The sequence below is a fragment of the Heloderma suspectum genome, chromosome 4, assembly GCF_057233095.1.
Source record: "Heloderma suspectum isolate Gila_16-S chromosome 4, 16-S_ref, whole genome shotgun sequence".
Taxonomy (NCBI): domain Eukaryota; kingdom Metazoa; phylum Chordata; class Lepidosauria; order Squamata; family Helodermatidae; genus Heloderma; species Heloderma suspectum.
In genome coordinates this window covers 116,246,462-116,266,776 of record NC_139461.1, presented here as the reverse complement: position 1 = coordinate 116,266,776, position 20,315 = coordinate 116,246,462, and the positions used below count along the sequence as shown (strand labels likewise).

The window sequence follows — 20,315 nt, the reverse complement described above, 5'->3', positions numbered from 1 at the left end:
TGCATGTACTGGAGGTTGGGCCTGAAGGGCAGTCTGGGGATTCTGCTCGTGTACCATCCACCCCGCTGCACGACTGACTCCCTGGCCGAGGTGCTTGAGGTGGTCTCTGATGTGCGTGTACAGTCCCCTAACTTACTGGTGTTGGGGGACTTCAACGTACATTCGGAGGCCATCCTCACAGGAGCACCTCGGGACTTCATGGAGACCATGGCCTCCTGGGAGCTGCACCATATTCTAACTGGGCCCACCCATGTAGCCGGTCATGCACTAGACCTTGTGTTTGTTTCTGGAGAAGCGGGGAGTGATCTGGAAGTCGGGGGTATATCCACCACCCCCTTGTCATGGTCAGATCACTATCTGGTGATGTTGGACTTCTCGGTTCCACAACCCCTCCGCAGGGGTGGAGGACCCATTAAAATGGTCCGCCCCAGGCGTCTTATGGATCCAAATGGATTCCTGAACGCGCTTGGGGATTCTCTGGGGCATGCCAACGGCCACTCGGTCGAGACCCTGGTGGGTGGCTGGAATGCCGCAATCACTGGGGCATTAGATCGGGTGGCTCCGAAACGCCCTCTCCCCCTGAACAGGGCTCGGACTGCACCATGGTTCAATCCGCGGTTACGAGCTCTGAAACAGGAGGTGAGACGGCTAGAGCGCCGGTGGCGGAAGTCTCGCTCCAAAGATGATCAGACACGAGCTAGAGATATATTTTCAGCCTATCACGTGGCGGTGAAGGCAGCAAAAAAGGAATATTATGCTGCCTCCATCGCGTCTGCAGAGTGCTGCCCCAGGAGGCTGTTCCAAGTGGTCCGGAGCCTGGTCGGTCCTGTGGCTCCGGAACCACTGGAGCATTCTAAGGCCTCCAGTGAGGCTTTGGCAAGGCACTTTGCAGATAAAATTGATCAGATTAGGTGTGTTACTCTGCACACTGTGGATACAGTTAGTGAGCAAGAGGCGGCCTGTGGCAAACCGGTTTTGTGGGATCGGTTCCAGCTTCTTCCTCCTGATGAAGTGGACAAGGTGCTTTCATCTGTAAGGCCAACCACCTGCTTACTTGATCCTTGCCCATCTTGGCTCATTATGAGCTGCAGAGAGAGACTGGGTGAGGGGATCAAGGCGGTGGTGAACGCCTCCCTTGAGGAGGGAGTGATGCCATCAGCCCTCAAGGAGGCAGTGATAAGACCGCTCTTAAAGAAGCCCTCCTTGGATCCTCAAGTTCTGAACAACTTTCGCCCAGTCTCAAATCTGCCATTTTTGGGCAAGGTGATTGAGCGGGTGGTGGCGGTGCAGTTGAAGGCACACTTGGAAGAAACTGATTATCTAGACCCATTTCAGTCGGGCTTCAGGCCTGGGCATGGGACAGAAACGGCCTTGGTCGCCTTGGTGGATGATATGAGGAGGGCTCTGGATAGGGGTGAATGCTCCTTCCTTGTTCTCCTCGACCTCTCAGCGGCTTTTGATACCGTTGACCACGGTATCCTCCTGGACCGCCTGGAGGGGTTGGGCATTGGAGACACTGTATTGCGGTGGTTCCGGTCCTTCCTCTCCGGCAGGTACCAGAGGGTAGCACTGGGAGAGGAGGTTTCGGACCCGTGGCCACTTACTTGTGGGGTGCCACAGGGTTCCATCCTCTCCCCGATGCTATTTAACATCTATGTGAAGCCACTGGGGGCTATCATCAGGAAGTTTGGGGTGCAGTGTCATCAATATGCGGATGACACTCAGCTCTACCTCTCATTCAAATCTTCACCAAGGTTGGCCGTAGAATCCCTGTCCAAATGTCTGGAGACGGTGAGTGGCTGGATGGGGAGGAATAAGCTGAAGCTCAACCCTGACAAGACCGAGGTACTTTTGGTGGGAGACAAGAGGAGGCTGGGGGATGTTGACCTGGTGTTGAATGGGGTACAGCTACCCTTGAAAGACCAGGTCCGCAGCCTGGGGGTCATTTTGGATTCCCAGCTGTCCATGGAGGCTCAGGTGTCAGCTGTGAGCCGGACAGCGCCGTATCAACTCCATCTGATACGGCGGCTGCGCCCCTACCTTCCCGACCATCTGCTCCCATCGGTAGTACATGCCCTGGTCTCCTCTCATTTAGACTACTGTAATGCGCTCTACGTGGGGTTACCCTTGAAGACGGTTCGGAAGCTGCAGCTGGTACAGAACGCAGCGGCTCGCCTGATTAAAGGCAGCCGCCGGTGAGATCACATCACTCCAGTGCTGAAGGAGTTGCACTGGTTACCAGTTGTTTTCCGGGCCAAATTCAAGGTGTTGGTTTTGACCTTTAAAACCCTATATGGTTCCGGCCCAGCCTATCTTAAGGAGCGCCTCCAGCAACACCAGACAGGCCACTTAACAAGATCAGCCTCGGATGGCCTTCTCTCTGTCCCATCAGCCAGGACAGCTAGACTGGTGGGGACGAGGGAGAGGGCCTTCTCTGTGGTGGCCCCCACTCTGTGGAACTCCCTCCCTAGGGAACTCCGTCATGCCCCCTCTTTAATGAGCTTCCGTCATGCATTAAAAACGTGGTTGTTCAGGCAGGCATTTGGGGTGGGTTAGGGTATTTTAAAAAAAAATAAAAAAAAAATTTGGTAAAATTTTATTGTTTTAAATTGTTTATGGTGGGTTGTACATCGCCCAGAGTGGCTGGGTGACCAGTCAGATGGGCGATTAATAAATTTAATAAATAAATAAATAAATAAATAAAACCGAGACAGCATAGTAAGAAGCAGAGACATCACCTTGCAGACAAAGGTCCGTATAATCAAAGCTATGGTTTTCCCAGTAGTAACGTATGGCTGTGAGAGCTGGACTATAAGGAAGGCTGAGCGCCGAAGAATTGATACTTTTGAACTGTGGTGCTGGAGAAGACTCTTACGAGTCCCCTGGACTGCAAGGAGGTCAAATCAGTCCATCCTAAAGGAAATCAACCCTTACTGCTCATTGGAAGGACAGATACTAAAGCTGAAGCTCAAATATTTTGGCCACCTAATGCGAAGAGAAAACTCCCTAGAAAAGACCCTGATGCTGGGAAAGACTGAAGGCAAAAGTAGAAGGGGACGGCAGAGGATGAGATGGCTAGATAGCATCACTGATGCAATGAATATGGACTTGAGCACACTCCGGGAGAGAGCGCAGGACAGGAAGGACTGGCGTGTTATGGTCCGTGGGGTCACGAAGAGTCAGACATAACTGAACAACAACAACAAGGCTTTTACGGCCGCAAATGGCATCCTGGACGCCATTTGCGGCCGCAGTCAGTCAAATCCCCTTCAGCCAGAGATACGGCATGGTGGCCGTATCACTGGCGCTTTGGAGCCAGCCAGTGGCTCTGTGGAATCACCGTGGAGTGGTGCAGGCTGGTGAGGATTCCGGGGGAAGGAACGGATCGCTTCCCTTTCCTTGGACTCCCCCCTGGACTGGCAGGTAGGGGATTCGTACATCCCTAACTGTTGTTTAGTAATGAACCCATCATGATAACATGATTTCCATCTTGCATAGTAATACACGGTAGGGCACTGTGCTGCCCTGGCCATGGGCATTGACCTCTTAGGTTAGAGGTGCCAAGATAGTGATAAATCAGATTCAAAGGTTTACTTACAAGGAGACTTTATTGGGTAAGTTACAGCACACAGGAGTACCATAGGGATGTACGAAAGTCACCTTTTACGGAATTTGATTTGCAGTGAGGGGAAGGCACTCCATCCCTTCCCCCCAAATTCTGGCCGGGGGGGGAGGCGTCCCATCCCTCCCCCCCAAATTCTGGCCGGGGGGGAGGCGCCCCGTCCCTCCCACCGCGAATCCTGGCTGGCTGGGTCTGCAAATGGCGGCGGCCATAGCCGCCGCCTTTTGCGTCCCTGCAGTCAGCCGTGATAGGCTACGTAAATCTTTACGTAGCCTATCACTTTCCTCCCCCCCACTGGAAATGGTGGCGGTGGCAGCCGGTCATGGGTTTTATACAATACATGTTAGCACTAAGGCAGCATAACAGCAGCAAGCTCCCCTCGCGTTCATTCCCAGCATAGACTAGAAGTGTTTGGCTCACAGCACAGCTACCTAAGATAAACAAACTTTGCTTCCCAGGCACATCTTGTGCCCAGCCTTCTGACTCATCTCAACATGCTCAGAGGCCCACTAGCATGGGAATTGCACCAGTAATGAACTTAAGCAAGGCATTATGGATCTCCAGGCCCCTCTAACATTACAGGTGACTTGGTTACACTCCTGGGGCCAATACAGGCACACAGTGTTAATTAATGGCAGTATTTAGAATCACTTACTCCATTACCACAAGGCACACATTCGTTATGTGACTATTCATAGTGCTACAAGAGGGCATTCAAATACTGCTCCCCTCCCCTTTGCTAATGACAACTTGTACTGTGTTGTGAAATCCCAAGTTTTAAAAAAGAGCCAGGGAAGCAGTTCATCCTAGCTGTATGAAATGGCAGCAACCAGCCAAAGCAGGTTCAACCATGCTGTGAAATCACTTAAAAAAAAAAAAGTGAGGAAAGCACTTGCTACTAGGGATGTCTGGCACTGGGAAATCTGTCCCTCTTGGGGCTCGAGGGATTTCTGAGGAGCCCCTGGCTCGGCTTGCATTCCTGAGCTGAGCCATGGGCTCCTGCTGGGGAAGGGAGACTTGTGCACAACAACAGGTGCTGGATTTGGCAACCGCCTCCTGTTGCTGCTGCCGCTGCCCTACTGCTGGCTGCTCTGTGCAACTCTCTTGCTCAAGACAATTGTGCAGAACAGCCAGTACGCGATACTGACTGCAACAGGCCATGGGCAAGTCCAGCGCCTGTCATTTTGCACAAGTCTCTTTTGCCCCTGCTAGCACCCCAGCAAGAGAAGGGAGACTTGTGCACAAGAACGGTGATGGGCAAGTCCAGCATCGGTTCCACTCCCATCCTGCCGCCACTGCACAACCCTGCCTCCTTCTGCCGGTGCCCAGCAGAAGGAGGCACAGTTGCTCGGTGGTGGTGACAGGGTGGGAGGCAGGAGGGACATGCTGCTGAGCACAACCCCCTATGCTCTCTTTGCTTTTGTCATCATTTTGTATCAGCGACTCATAGAAGGGAAGGAGACCGCACAGCCAGGACACACAAATGCACAGACTGCGTAATAAAGGCATTCAACCCGTATTTTGGGGGTTATGACATCGGGGAATGAATAGGAGGAAATGGCAGAACAAAAACGGTTCATAGACAGCATCATGTGCCCCAATCAATGCACTTTCAAAATGCTAGAAAGCCTGACTGTGGATTCTCCCTGGGTCTCTACTAGAGGGTGTAACTCCATCATATCTGAAAAGGTGCTGGTGAGACTTTTGTTTTGGGAGGGGGGGAATTCCCAGAACCCCATCACACTAGATAATTTTTATCCAGTCTCCAATGTTTCATTTCATTCTTGGCTTACTGTGGGCCATGGGGTTGTATCTTCTTCCCCATGCTATTTCACATCTAAATGAAATCACCGAGGGGATATCCAGGCATTTGGAGTTTTGTGTCATCATCTATGTTGATGACACCCCACTCTGTCTGTCCTTTCCATCTAACTCCTGGGAAGCTGTTCAAGTTCGGGATGAATGTTTGATACCAGTAATGGACTGGATGATGGCGAACAAATTGAAGCTTAATTCAGACAAGACAAGAGGTGCTCCTGGTCAGCTGAATGGCAGACCAGAGAATAGGAGTTCAAACTGTCTTCGATGGGGTTAGACTCCCTTTGAAGACCCAGGTTGGCAGTTTCAGTGCAGTCCTGGATTCAGCCCTGATCCTGGATGCCCAGATTTTGGGAGTAGCCAGGAGTGCTTTTCCACGTTAAGGCTACTGTGCCGAATGTACCTGTTCCTTGAAGTGTTGGATCTGGCCACAGTGACACTAGTTACATCTTATTTAGATGATTCTAACATTCTCTATGCAAGACTGCCTTTGAAGAGTGTTCAAAACTTCCACTTGTTCCAAATGTTGCAGCCAGACTATTGATCAGGGCTGGCTAGAAGGAGTGTGTGAATCCCATGTTATAAACATTTTCACTGGCTACTGATCCATTTTCAGAAACAATTCAAAGTGTTGGTTATAACCTAGTACATCACTTAGGGCTAGGGATGTACGAAGCAGCAAAATTCAGCTTGTCGAGGTTCTCTGAATTCCACCTCAAAGCGTGTTCTGACTCACATTCGTATTATATTGTCAGCTTTGTGGGCAGGGTGGGGGGAGGTGTTCCATAACAACATTCGTGCATATTTTTGTGCACAATTTTCCAAATGTATGCAACAATTGTACACATTTTTGTACAGATTATTTTCCCATTCCGTTTGAGCTCATTTTTCAAATATACACTTTTTCTTGCACATTTTTCAAATGTACACATTTGTTGTTGTTATGCAAATCACATTACATACTCGGAAATGTACAGACTTCAAACTGCAGATTGCATTTGGGTCTGTGTTTGGTTCTGGGAGGTATGAATTGGATAAATTCTGGTCAAAACCAAACTGAAATGTATTTCTCACCAATCCCTACTCAGCTCCAGGTGATCTGGAAGATGGCATCTTCTCATAAGAGCCTTTCTGGGTCCTTGGGAGAGGCCCTTCCTTTTCTCCTACCACCATCTGAAGCACATGGTGGGAAGGCATTACTGAAGATAAAATTAGTAAGCATATAGAAGGACAAGCCCTGCTGAAAAAGAATCAACACAGCTTCCACGGAGGAAAGTCTTGTCTCACTGACCTTTAAGAGTTCTTTGAGAGTGTCAATAAACGTGCACACAGGGGTGATCCATTAGACATTATTTACTTGGACTTCCAAAAGGCTTTTGACAAAATCCCTCACCAAAGACTCCTGAGCAAACTTAGCAGTCATGGAATAAGAGAAAAGGTCCTTTTATGGATCAGTAACTGGTTAAAGAATAGAAAACAGAGAGTAGGAATAAATGGTAAATTCTCCCAATGGAAGGAAGTAAATAGTGGGGTCTCACAGGGATCTGTGTTAGGACCAATGCTTTTCAACCTGTTCATAAATGATTTGGAATTAGGAGTGAGCAGTGAAGTGGCCAACTTTGCCAATGACACACCAAATCATTTTGAGTGGTTAAAATAAACAAGGATTGTGAAGAGCTCCAAAAGGATCTCTCCAAAGTGGAAGAATGGGCATCTAAATGGCTAATGTGGTTCAATGTAAGCCAGTGTGAACTGATGCATGTTGGGGCAAAAAATCCCAACTTTAAGTATAACCTGATGGGATCCGAGCTAGCCGTGACTAACCAGGAAAGAGATCTTGTGGTGGTGGTGGACAGCTCAATGAAGATGTCAACCCAGTGTGTGGCCGATGTAAAAAAAAAAAAAGGCAAACTCCATGTTAGGCATAATTAGAAAAGGAATTGAGAAAAAAACTGCCAGTATCATACTGCCCCTATACAAATCTATGGTACGACTACACTTGGAATACCGTGTACAGTTCTGGCCACCACACCTAAAAAAAGGTATTGTAGAGCTGGAAAAAGGGCAGAAAAGGGCGGCTAAAATGATCAAGGGGCTGAAGCATCTCTCCTATGAGAGAAACTTACAACAGCTGGGATTGTTAAGCCTGGAAAAAAGGAGGGTAAGGGGAGACATGATAGAGTTGTACAAAACTAGGCATGGTGTGGAGAATGTGGATAGGGAGACATTTTTTTCCCTCTCTCAAAATACTGGAACCTGGGCTCATCCTATGAAGCTGATTGGTGGGAGATTCAGGACAGATGAAAGGAAGTACTTCTTCACACAACGCATAGTTAAACTATGGAACTCGCTACCACAAGATGTAGTGATGGCCACCAATTTGGATGGCTTTAAAAAGGGGTTGGACAAATTCCTGGAGGAGAAGGCTATCAATAGCTACTAGTCTTGATGGCTATGTGCTACCTCAAGTATCAGAAGAAGTGAGCCTATGTACACCAGTTGCTGGGGAACATGGGTGGAAGGGTGCTGTTATGCTCATGTCCTGCTTGTGGGTTCCTGGTCGACAGCTGGTTGGCCATTGTGTGAACAGAACTCTGGAATAGATGGACCCTTGGTCTGATCCAGGATGCTCTTCTTATGTTCTTAACTTGAGAGAGTGGCTGTTTCTGGGCTCGGGAACTCCTTTCCATGGCTACCCCCATGTCTGACTGATTATCTTCTGCTGGACAGCAAATACATTGTTATTTAGACAGGCCTTTGACTAGGGATGGCGGAGAATTTCTCCCCGAAACTTCGGGGGGCCGAGCGCCAACGTGTTCGGCTCCCCCAACAAGTTTCGGGGAGAAAACCTCCGCCCCCCCCGCCCCCCGCCCCCCCCGGGACGGGACTTACCTTCCCTGAATGTCCCTCCCGGCGGCGGGTCCGGCTGGCGGTTCATCCAGTGTTCGAGCGGGGCGGGAGCGGCAGCCGGTCTTTTGACCGGCTGCCGCCCCCGCCATTGCAATGAAAGAAAAAAAAAAAAAGTCCCCTGATAGGCTACGTGACGATTCACGTAGCCTATCACGGCAAGATTTGCAAAGTCAGCCGTGATAGGCTACGTGAATCGTCACGTAGCCTATCACGGGTGACTTAAAAAAAAAAAAAAAGTGTGTACGGATAATGGCGGCCCCCATAGGGAGCCGCCATTCCCCTTCCTTATTTGGTCGCTGTAGTCTACGTCAATGTTTACATCGACTACGGCGAAAATAAGGGCAACGCTATTTGCGTTGCCCTTATTTTCGCCGTAGTCTACGTAAACATTGACGTAGACTACAGCAACTAAATAAGGAACGCGAATGGCGGCTCCCTATGGGGGCCGCCATTCGCGTACGCGCTTTTTTTTTTTTTTAAAGTCACCCGTGATAGGCTACGTGACGATTCACGTAGCCTATCACGGCTGACTTTCCAGATCTAGCCGTGATAGGCTACGTGAATCGTCACGTACCCTATCAGGGGACGTGTTTTTTTTTTTTTTTTTACTTTCGTGTTCGCGGCCGGGCGAGGCGGGAAGCCTCCTCCCCGGCCTGAATTTCGGCCGGGCGAGGCGGGAAGCCTCCTCCCCGGCCTGAATTTCGGCCGGGCGAGGCGGGAAGCCTCCCCCCCCGGCCTGAATTTCGGCCGGGCGAGGCGGGAAGCCTCCCCCCCCCGGCCTGAACTTCGCGGGGGGAGCAGCGAAGCGCTCCCCCCCACCGCGAAAAAGCTGCGAGAAAAGGTAAGTGACTTTCGTTCACCCCTACCTTTGACACATAACCTGAATTGTAAGTATGTCGTAATTGGCTTTAACTGGTTCTTTTTAATGATTTTGTTGATGTTTTGGCTCCCTTGTTTTTGTTTTTGTTTTTTACTTTGTATTTTGCTGCTGTTTTACTGTATTTTATTGTGCTTTTTGTTATCAGTGTTAGCCACCTTGAGCATCTTTTGGTGGAAAGACAGAATACAAATTTAACAACTAAAAAAAACAGTCACAAAATATCTCACTGTATAGAATACATTAAACAAATCCCCATTGGAAGGCAATACATTAATAACAGTCCATCAGAATATAGCAAAGCATTAGTACAATCAAGCCAATCACATAAATGGTTTCATAATTCCTAAATCATAACAGTATTTCAAACAATTCAATTAGAAATGTAAATTTGATCAAGCCAACAAAAATAGTATCTTCCAATAGGCCAAGGATTACACAGTAGGAATCTCTAAGAAGGCTTCTAGTCACTGACAGTGTGACGTTCCAGTGACCCTCAGATTTGGGGCCTGCATTGTCAGCCCCAATATTAGAGCCTGGGGAGCAAGATGGATCTTCCAGCCTCAGATAGTCTGGTACTGCTCCACTCTGGAACAGATATGGATTTAAAATTCAGAATGAAATTTCATTTAACATTTTCAGATATCAGGATTTCAACATATTAAAAATCTTCTTAAAATGTCTGGACAAACAGGAATGTTTTCATTTAGCACAGAAAAGAGTATAGATTTAGTGTCAACTGTATTTCCTTTTGGATGCCATTCCAAACTCAGGGCACCACCACAAAGAAGGCCCTCTCTTTTGAGGATAGAAATAGTGATCTTGAAGTATCATGTTCTGGCTATCCATTGTGTGTAGCTCTGCTGCTCTGGACAAGCTCCCCTCAGCAACCCTCAGCTCCCATCTGATCAGCACTAGTATTTACCCCCAAATGGCTAAGCAGCATGGTTCATTGCTGAACCAATTCTGGGCACACCCTAGGAAACCCAAGAAAATGTTCCCCATTCCCAATTTTCTGATGGCCAGCTCTTAAACCCATCCCTCAAACAAAACAACCTTTTCCCCTTGCTTTACTAGGACCCTGATTTGAAGAGCTGATTCCTGGGAAAATGCAGATGGGGGAAGTGTCCACTCCCCCATGGGAGACTCTTGGGCTACAAAGGTCTCTTGAAGGTGTGAACTTTTGTACCCAATCCCAGGTTTCCCAGGATCAGGTCTTCAGCTGTGACGTCTTCTCCAGCTCTGATTTTAATCAAGCTGGAGAATTCAATGACTTCTAATGCTTGCCTGTCCTTTTATCCTATCCTGATATAGCCTTCATCCCTATGGTAAACTCTATTTTCCATAGAACACAGGGAATCATCCTTCTTGACTTCTCATGCAATCCTTCTCACCCCAAGGAGAAACTATGACACAAAAGTAGGGTCTATCTACAATGTTCTGGGGAGAACAGACACTGGCAGCCTTTTTTTTGTCATAAAAGACAGCTGCCAATGGCAATGATATATACAGCTCCATTGTTAGCGCATGGGTCCAGGAGTGTGTCTCTCTTGTATAGAAAGCCAAGGTGTCAGGACCTGAAACAAGAGGTGTCTGAATTGGTGTGGCTCTGCAATGAAGTGAGCCACTGAACTACATGTAGCAGCCTCTAGGGATGTCAGAGAATTCTGCCTGAATTTTAAATGGGATCGAGTTCTGACAAATCTGGTCCGCAGAATCCTCTTCGGAACGGGGCGGCCCGGAATTACGAAAAGAAATTATTTAATAATTATAAAAAGAAATCCGTAAATCGGAAACGGAGGAGGAAGAATGCGAACAGCTCTACCCTTTTTACGAGGCATTTTCCCTGTGACCCGAAGCTTTCTTTCGCTGGGTCTGGGTCTTGAAGTCCACAGAAATCCTCCATCTTTTCTCTTTATTGTCTGTGGAGGTGAGGTCAGGTGAGATGAGGTCAGGACCAGTCCGGTGAGGTCAGGTCCGGTGAGGTCAGGTCAGGTCCGGTGAGGTCAGGTAAGCAGACGTTACATGGGAAATCCCCGCGAAGGGCTTTACCCTTTTTACAAAAACAAATAGGCTTACGGAGACCAACGGCGGGCACGCAAAAAAGGCTTTTTCGGCAGTACTTATGGAATTATTTATGTAAGTTTGGGGAGCTGGAAAAAAAACGAGGGAATCTGGGGCATGCGGATGGCAGAAGGGGTGGCCTTTGGCTCTGTGGAATCCTCGCGGAGTGGAGCTGCTCTGCAAGGATTCCGGCGGGAGGAACAGATCACCCCCCCTGCAGATTCCCCACTGGAATGGATGGTGGGGAATCCGTACATCACTAGCAGCCTCTGCAGAGACAGGTTACTGTTCTCAGGCCCTGGATTGACTCTGCCTACCCAGGCTGGCTATTGGATTCTCCTGGACACGATGGGGTATAAAAGAGCTTCCTGTTTCATTTTAGCCTTGCTTGAGGAACAAGATCTTTGATAGCTCCAGATTCTTTCTGTATCTTTGGGTCCTGGCACCTGGCACCCTTCTTGATCCTGCTTCCTGATTGGTCCTGACTTGCTCTTCTCTAGTGCCTCACCTTTGGCCCATGGTTCAGCCATGACACAGGGATTGTCTCCAACCCATAGGGATGATTGCTCACTTGGTACATGGACCAGCCATCTCTGCAGCTCTGCCAATTTGAGGACATTGGTAAGGTGGTTAATTGGACCCATTGCACTACAATTTCACATTACTTCAAACTCAACAAGGTCAGCTCTGTTAAGGCCGCCATTGTTATGAGAGTTCTGCAGCAGGTGCTGTGACATGTTTTTCCTCCCCTTGTCTGGGAACTCCTTTCCTTCCTTCTCCACTACCCTGCTTATTGAGAAAGGAAAGTTGGAGTTAGCATGTGGTGTTCTTCTGGGCTGCAGGTTGTGAACCAAGCAGACCTGCCCTCATATAGTCTGTATCACCTGTTCTGTTTTTTCTTGGAAGGGTGGTTTGCGTTGCCCTCACTTGTATGGTTCCCTGCATTAATCATAATGAGAGACACTGCTGGAATCCTATGTGAGACCGTGCCCCAATTTGGGGGCAGCTATAGCCTGTGATACTGATGCTGAGTCATAAAGGGATGCTGTAGAGTCAGGTCCAACCATGGGGAGCCAGGTTCTGAAGAACTCAGTTCTTCCAGGGCATGAGATGCAGGACACTGATACAGCCTATATCCCACAGCCGGGAGACCTGACATGACGGAGGTCCTTGCTTCTTGACCAGGAGCATCTTCCATAGGAACAGGGCAGCAGCAGGAGGTTTCTGCAGGAAGGGGAGTTTCGGGGTGGGGGGGTTCCTTTATGTATGTATGTATGTATGTATGTATTTAGTAAATTTCTTTCTTTATTAATTTTCTTAATCGCCCATCTGGCCAGTCACCCGGCTACTCTGGGTGATGTACAACAGTACAATTTAAAACAGTAAAATTATACATTAAAACATTGTTTAAAAATACCCTAACTCACCCCAAATGCCTGCCTGAACAACCAAGTTTTCAGCCGAAGCTCATTAAAGAGGGGGCATGGCAGAGTTCCCTAGGGAGGAAGTTCCACAAAGTGGGCGCCACCACAGAGAAGGCCCTCTCCCTTGTCCTCACCAGCCTAGCTGTCCTGGCTGATGGGACAGAGAGAAGGCCATCTGAAGCTGATCTTGTTGAGCAGCCTGTCTGGTGTTGCTGGAGGTGCACCTTGAGATAGGCTGGGCCGGAACCATATAGGGTTTTAAAGGTCAAAACCAACACCCTGAATTTGGCCCAGAAAACAACTGGTAACCAGTGCAACTCCTTTAGCACCAGAGTGATGTGATCTCACCGGCGGCTGCCTTTAATCAGGCGAGCCGCTGCGTTCTGTACCAGCTGCAGCTTCCGAACCGTCTTCAAGGGTAACCCCACATAGAGCGCATTACAGTAGTCTAAACAAGAGGAGACCAGGGCATGTACTACCGATGGGAACAGATGGTCAGGAAGGTAGGGGCACAGCCGCCGTATCAGATGGAGTTGGTACAGCACTGTCCGGCTCACAGCTGACACTTCAGCCTCCATGGACAGCTGGGGGTCTAAAATGACCTCCAGGCTGCGGACCTGGTCTTTCAAGGGTAGCCGTACCCCATTCAACACCAGGTCAACATCCCCCAACCTCCTCTTATCTCCAAGAGGATGATAAGACCTTGGTCTTGTCAGGGTTCAGCTTCAGCTTATTCCTCCCCATCCAGCCACTCACCATCTCCAGACATTTGGACAGGGATTCTACAGCCAAACTTGGTGAAGATTTGAATGTGAGGTAGAGCTGCATGTCATCTGCATATTGATGACACCGCACCCCAAACCTCCTGATGATAGCCCCCAGCAGCTTCACATAGATGTTAAATAGCATCGGGGAGAGGATGGAACCCTGTGGCCAGGGGCATTGCTAGGGTCTTAAAAGATGTAATGGGCACACAGGCCCATTACACAAATTTGCATACACACACGAGTCTAAGCACATGTCTAATATGTGTGTGTGTGTGTGTGTGGTGCATGCATGCAGTGTGCTTGCGTGTGTGTATAGATTACATGCATACTACATAAGTGTGCACTGACCCCCCACCCCACTTCAACTCAGACCCTGATTCAGCATTTTGGAAAACATCCCACCTCTGCTCGGGCCAATTTGTAGTCAGACTGCTTCAGCTCAGCACCAAACTTGAGTCAAGGTTTAGAAAAATGAGTCTTTATGCTTCCTGTTAACTACCATGGAAAATTAGAAAAAAAAACACCCTGTAACTTTTTGCTATTTGCAAAAAAGCTATTTGCGTTGCCCTTATTTTCGCCGTAGTCTACGTAAATCTTTACGTAGACTACAGGGACCAAATAAGGAACGCAAATGGCGGCGCCCCATGGGGGCCGCCATTTGCGTACGCACATTTTTTCCCCCCCCAAAGTCACCTGTGATAGGCTACGTAACGATTAATGTAGCCTATCACGGCTGACTTTGGAGATCTAGCCGTGATAGGCTACGTTAATCGTTACGTAGCCTATCACGGGGTTGTTGTTGTTTTTTACTTCAGCTGTAATGGCGGTGGCGGCAGCCGGTCGAAAGACCGGCTGCCGCCCCCGCCCCCACCGAAAGCCCGCCGAACCGCCGCCAGGACCCGCCGCCGGGAGGGACATTCGGCTACGGTAAGTCCCATCCTGGGGGGGTGACGGGGGGGTGGCGGAGAATTTCACCGCCGATTTTGGGGGGCCGAATGCGTTGGCGCTCGGCCCCGCGAAGATTCGGGGAGAAATTCTCCGCCATCTCTACTTTTTTCTCTTGCTCAGAACTGGATAATTTCAGGCATAGTAGCCTCTTAGAAGGGGATTACACCTACCTAAAGTCAGAAAAATAGATGCAGGGTTTATATTTTGATTTTCTTTTAAAAGGAACTGCCAATAACATTTTAATTTCTTGGAAGAATTGGATAAAAATTTCAGGATTCATTGCCCCATCAGAGGAGATCATGTGTGCCAAATTTCAGAATGATAGCCACAAGGGTTTTTGTGCAAGGATGGCCTTGACATTTTGAGGTCTCCAAAAGAGGACATACTTATCTCCCTATGGTCCTTATGGACCATTGTTTTGAAAGTTACAGACAGCCTACAGTTGTCCCTAAGTAAGAAACCAGTGAAGTTTCAGAAGGATAGGTGCAGCAGTTCATGTGGAGGGAGTTCTCCAGTTTGGGGGAGGGAGTGATTTCCTTTCCTTTCCATTCACCCCTTCCCCAATAGTTTTTGGGTAAATTTGTATGAAAATGCACAGGTCATTAGAGCTGTTTCTGAAGGATATACATGCAGTCTAATTTAGAATTACTAGAATTTATTTACATTTCACCAAAGTTAGCAGCAGGGGAACATGGGTGGGAAGGTGCTATTGCACTCATGTCCTGCTTGAAGGTTTCCCATGGGCATCTGGTTGGCCACTGTGAGAACAGAAAGCTGGACTAGATGGAGCTTGGTCTGATGCAGCACAGCTCTTATCTTCTTAAAAAGAGATTGCCTCTGAGTATGTGCGGAATGTTCTTCTTTCACCACTAAGCATTCTCCCCCCACCAATTCTATTCCACTCCATGCAACCATCCCTCCTCATCCTACCATCCTCCAGCAACTTTTCATAAAAACAGATGTCTTGTTTTGTGCAACTCCTCTCTATGCACAAGCTCTCATTGTATCTTCCTCCCCATAACTTCATTTGTGCCAAGACTTTACCAGGATTCAGCCAATCAGTCTGTTTTCAAAACTAGGGCTCAGTTATGGAGAAACTCTGAGCATGCACTAAGTGCCTTTCCCTCACCACTGAAGCTAGAGTTCATGCAACCCCCCCCAAACCCCCAAATGACAAAACATGCATAGGACTGAGCTGAAAGGGTAGTCAATTCATTGGACAGAATTGGGTAGGCACTGTATTAAGCCTGCAGTACCATGCTCACAACTCAGGACTTATTTCTGAGTAAACATGCAGAACATCAAGGTGCAAACCTCCCTGCAAAAGTAACTTGTGCTGGAATCCTATGCACACTTTCCTGAGGGTAAGCCTCAATAAACATAATGGGACTTCTCAGTAGGCATACATAGGATTGCATAAATTAGCGCAAAGTGGTAGGCGGCAGTATTGCAACCAAAACTCTCCCCACGACCTGAGTTCGATCCCAGCAGAAGCCGGGTCTCGGGTAGCCAGCTCAGGTCAACTCAGCCCTCCATCCTTCCGAGGTCGGTAAAATGAGCACCCAGCTTGCTGTGAGAAAGATAGTCATGACTGCGGAAGGCAATGGCAAACCACCCCGCTACAGTCTGCCACGAAAACGCCAGCGAAAGTGGCGTCCCTCTAGGGGTCAGTAATGACCAGGTGCTTGCACAAGAGGAACATTTCCTTTCCTTCCACTTAAAAAACAAACCAAAAACTCCTTTTTTATTAAAGCTTTCTGTTCATAGGAACATAGCAAGGTGCCTTGTACTGAGTCAGACCCTGGGTCCATCAAGCCCAGTGTTGTCGACACTGACTGGCAGCACTAGCTTTTCAGGGTTTCAGGCAGGATTCTTTCCTAGCCCTACCTGGAGATCCTGAGGAATTGAACCTGGGACCTTCTGCATACCACGCATGTGCTCTGCCACTGAACTGCAGCCCTTCCTATTGCCCGATAATGGCAAGTGACAAACAAAACAGTCTCAGATTTGTTTCTCTGCAACCACGTGAACCCACTTTTCTCAGAGACTTGAGTGAGAAGGAGAAAAACCAACCCTCTTGTCTGTTTGTATGAAGTCAAATACAGTTCAGAACTTCTCTTGCCCACCAAAGAGAATTCTCTTTAAGGATTCCCCAAGACACTGTATGCTCTGGGTGGAATAAAGAACAGAAAGAAAGAACAGGATAGGGGAAGGAAGAAGAAAAGAAGAATGGTGGTTGGAAATGTGTGTGTGTGTGTGTGTGTGTGTGTGTGGGGAGAATTCCCCAAGCCAAGTGACTCCTTTCAGAGAGGTAGTACTTCAGACGAATTTAGAGGCTGTGGAAGGTTTGTAAGGATTGCATGTACTTAAATGAACTTTATGAGATGAGGTGGCTGGGGGCTTTTTCTAGCTTTTTTAAAACTGTAGAACCTATTTAAAAGCCCCAGAAGTTTCTTGATCATGATGCCACATAGTCCTAACCCTCCCTTTGGGATTATTTGAGTCCTACAGCTATTTAGGAGAAATTAAAGTGGAGGGGGAGAAAGAATTTTGTGGAGGCTGATTGGATCTTCTGCTGAACTGAAGCTACTAAACTTTTGCAGAAGCCAAAGGTTCCAGTTCGGGGCAGTAAAATCTGATGCTGTGTGAAATACTAGTATTTCACATGGAGCTCTTTCTTCCCTTCCTTCTCCCTCTTCAAAATTTCATTGCAGGCAAGCTCACAACAGTGGGCATGTAAGAGCAGAAAAGAAAAGTAGGGGGAGAGAAGTTTTTTGCACCGCAAAAAAACCCTACACCAGAGATTAGGGATAGTGACCTCCTAATGGCCACTTTAAACACCTTCTGATTAGGATCTCTAATCCCTTACGTAGCTTGAGCTCATAACCGCAAATTAAACCATGGTGCAGTTTGAACCCTGTTCAAGAGGGCATTTCAGAGCCACCCGATCTAATGCCCCAGTGATTGCAGCATTCCAGCCACCCACCAGGGTCTCAACCGAGTGGCCGTTCGCATGCTCCAGTGAATCCCCAAGCGCATTCAGGAATCCATTCGGATCCATAAGATTCCTGGGGCATCTTAATGGTTTAAAACCATTCAAACATTTTAATGGTTTAACTCCTGCGAGGGGTTGTGGAACTGAGAAGTCCAACATCACCAGATAGTGATCTGACCATGACAAGGGGGTGGTGGATATACCCCCGACTTCCAGATCACTCCCCGCTTCTCTAGAAACAAACACAAGCTCTAGTGCATGACCAGCTACATGGGTGGGCCCAGTTGGAATAGGGTACAGCTCCCAGGAAGCCATGGTCTCCATTAAGTCCCGAGCTGCCCCTGTGAGGACGGCCTCTGAATGTACATTGAAGTCCCCCAACACCAATAAGTTAGGGGACTGCACATGCACATCAGAGACTACCTCAAGCACCTCGGTCAGGGAGTCAGTCGTGGAGCGGGGTGGATGGTACACGGGCAGAATCCTCAGATTTCCCTTCAGGCTCAACCTCCAGTACATGCACTCAGCAACCTTGGTCTCCTGGAGAGGGGGTCTGGTGAGGACCAAGGACTCTCGGTAGATAACAGCCACTCCCCCTCCCCGATCCCCAGCCCTCGGCTGCTGTACTTACGAAAATCCAGCTGGGCACAACAGGACTTCCGGTAAGGAGCCATGTCGTTCTGGCAGTGACTTGTGGGGCTCCGCAGGTTGCTTCTTTCAAACAGCTGTGAAAAGATTGAGAAACTTCCCCCCCCCCCCTGGAAAACAAAGGGGAAGCCTGCAGTACCATCCGGATGAAATCTTAGAAGAGCGGAGGGTGCAACTCAAGAGGTTCTTTCAAAAGAAGAAAAAAGAAAGAATACTGTTTGTATTTTGAATCAGGATTACAATCAAATTAACTTTTTATTTCTTTAAATCATTGTTTGAAGGTTTTGATGTTTGAATTAATATGGCTGAAAGCTATGTTTTTGCCCCGTTCCCTTTATCTTCTGCATGACCTTGAGAAAGCGAAGCCAAAATAAATAAATCTTTGGCAGAAAGCCTGGAATAGGCTGGAACAATAACAATAACAACTGAATAAAGAAGGAGTATTGCTGACACCTGTTGGATGCTAAAAGACCAGCAGCTTATGCAAATCTTTCTTCTTTTTATGTTTTTTTTAATCTCCTTTTCTCCTTTTGATACTGAGAGAGATCTCTTTTGGGACTGGAGGATCAACAATTTACTGGATATCCAGACAGACTAATTTATAAAGGAAATAATGCAAAGATAATTGAATGAGTGCTATGACTTTGGATAAACCAGCAAAGGATATCAGAATAACGCGAATTAGAGCGAATACCTGGGAGATGCCTACAGAACAATCAAGTAGAAATACGAAATCCAGGAAAGGCTCTCTAAAAGAGACTCCAACGGGAGCTATGAAATTATAGGGATGGACGAAAGTCCCTTACCTCGTCCCGCAGCTTTTTTCGGGGTGGGGGGGAGGTGCTTCGTTTCTCCCCCCGAAAATTCTTGGCAGGTGGGGAGGCACCCCGCTCCTCCTCGCCGAAATTCTGGCCGGGGGGGAGGCGCCCCATCTCCCCGGCCGCGGAAGAAAAAAGTGTAACAAAAAAAAAAAACCAAAACGTGATAGGCTACGTAAAGATTTACATAGCCTATCACGGCTAGATTTTCAAAGTCAGCCATGATAGGCTACATAAATCTTTATGTAGCCTATCACGGCTGACTTTGAAAGAAAAAAAAAAAGTGCGTACGCAAATGGCGGTGCCCATGGGTGCCGCCATTTGCGTTCCTTATTTGTACGTAAAGATTTACGTAGCCTATCACGGCAGACTTTGAAAATCTAGCCGTGATAGGCTATGTAAATCTTTACGTAGCCTATCACGTTTTTCCCCCCCCCACACACGAGCTTGGAAATGGCGGCGGCGGCAGCCGGTCGGAAGACCGGCCACCACCGCCACCACGCCGCCGGGACCTGCTGCCGCGAGGGACATTCGACCACATCCCGGGGGGGGCGGGGGGCTGTCGAAGAACTTCCCCACCAATTTCGGGAGGCCGAATGCGTTGGCATTCAGCTTCCCGGAGATTTGTGGAGAAATTCTCCGACATCCCTATGAAATTATCAGTGAAAGCAACATCTATAAGCAAGGAAGAGGTACCTGAGCAGAAGCAAGATATACAAAAGATGGCCTTGGATGAACAAACACCGAATATTATAGATGCTATAAGCAAAGAGATGGAGGTTTTTGAACTACACATAGAACAAAGGATGGGCGGTTTTGAATAGGGATGTTGGACAATTCCGCCACGGACTCCAGTGAGGCTGGATTCCTTAGAATCCGGCCCCCCGGAGTCTGTGGAGGAACGTGGCAATTCCCCCCGCCACCCTGTGGAATCTCCCTGGGACGGAGCCTACCTGGCTCCGGGGGCGGCTCTGGCGGCAGCTCTGGTGGCGGTGGCAGCTCCGGGTGGTCTTCCGGCCACTGCTGGGCTGCAGCCGCAAATGGTGGCCGCTACGCCGGCTGCCATTTGTGTCGCTGCCAAGCCGTGATAGGCTACGTAAGTATCTACATAGCCTATCATGGCTAACACAGGGATGCCATTTGTGTCCCTGTCTTTTGCCGTGATAGGCTATGTAAATATATATGTAGCCTATCACGGGCTACGTAGGAATGCAAATGGCGTAGCAGCTGCCATTTGTGTTCCTGCCTTTTGCCATGATAGGCTACGTAAATATATACGTAGCCTATCACGGCTATGGCAGGGACGCAAGTGTTGGCCGCTATGGCGGCCGCCATTTGTGGCTGCAGCCCAGCAGTGGATGGAGGTCCGGCTGCAGGCAGCCCCAGCCAGCGGCTCTGTGGAGTCGCCGCGGAGCGGAGCCAGC

General features: G+C 48.5%; 1 long non-coding RNA gene across 1 annotated transcript; it reads right to left on the bottom strand.

The window, feature by feature from the left end:
- Window positions 1-9,453: 9,453 nt before the first annotated feature.
- On the bottom strand, window positions 9,454-18,154 carry LOC146347345 (uncharacterized). The gene is made up of 2 exons (XR_014790268.1): window positions 18,057-18,154; window positions 9,454-9,815 (listed from the first exon to the last, which is right to left on the bottom strand). It is a non-coding gene; the product is annotated as an uncharacterized LOC146347345 (long non-coding RNA).
- Between the last annotated feature and the right edge of the window lie 2,161 nt (window positions 18,155-20,315).